Genomic DNA, 364 nt, shown 5'->3' with positions numbered 1-364 from the left:
GCCGTATGAGCCCCGGGCGGTGTTACATGGGCCCCGGGAGATGCTATATGAGCCCAGACAATGGTATATGGGCCCTGGGCGGTGCTATATGGGCCCCGGGTGGTGATATATGGGCCCAGGCAGTGTTATGTGGGCCATGGGCGGTGCTGTGTGAGCCCTGGGCAATGCTATATGAGCCCAGGTGATGTTATATGGGCCCTGGGTGGTGCTATATGAGCCCTGGGCCATGCTATATGGGCCCTGGGCAGCATTATACGGGCCTGGGCAGTGTTATGTGGGCTCTGAGCCGTGTTATATGGGCCTAGGAAGTGGTATACGGGCCCCCGGTGGTGGTATATGGGCCTGGATGGTCTTATACGGGCCC

The sequence above is a fragment of the Aptenodytes forsteri genome, unplaced genomic scaffold, assembly GCF_000699145.1.
Source record: "Aptenodytes forsteri isolate BGI_AS27 unplaced genomic scaffold, ASM69914v1 Scaffold64, whole genome shotgun sequence".
Lineage (NCBI taxonomy): Eukaryota > Metazoa > Chordata > Aves > Sphenisciformes > Spheniscidae > Aptenodytes > Aptenodytes forsteri.
This window is presented reverse-complemented; position numbering follows the sequence as displayed.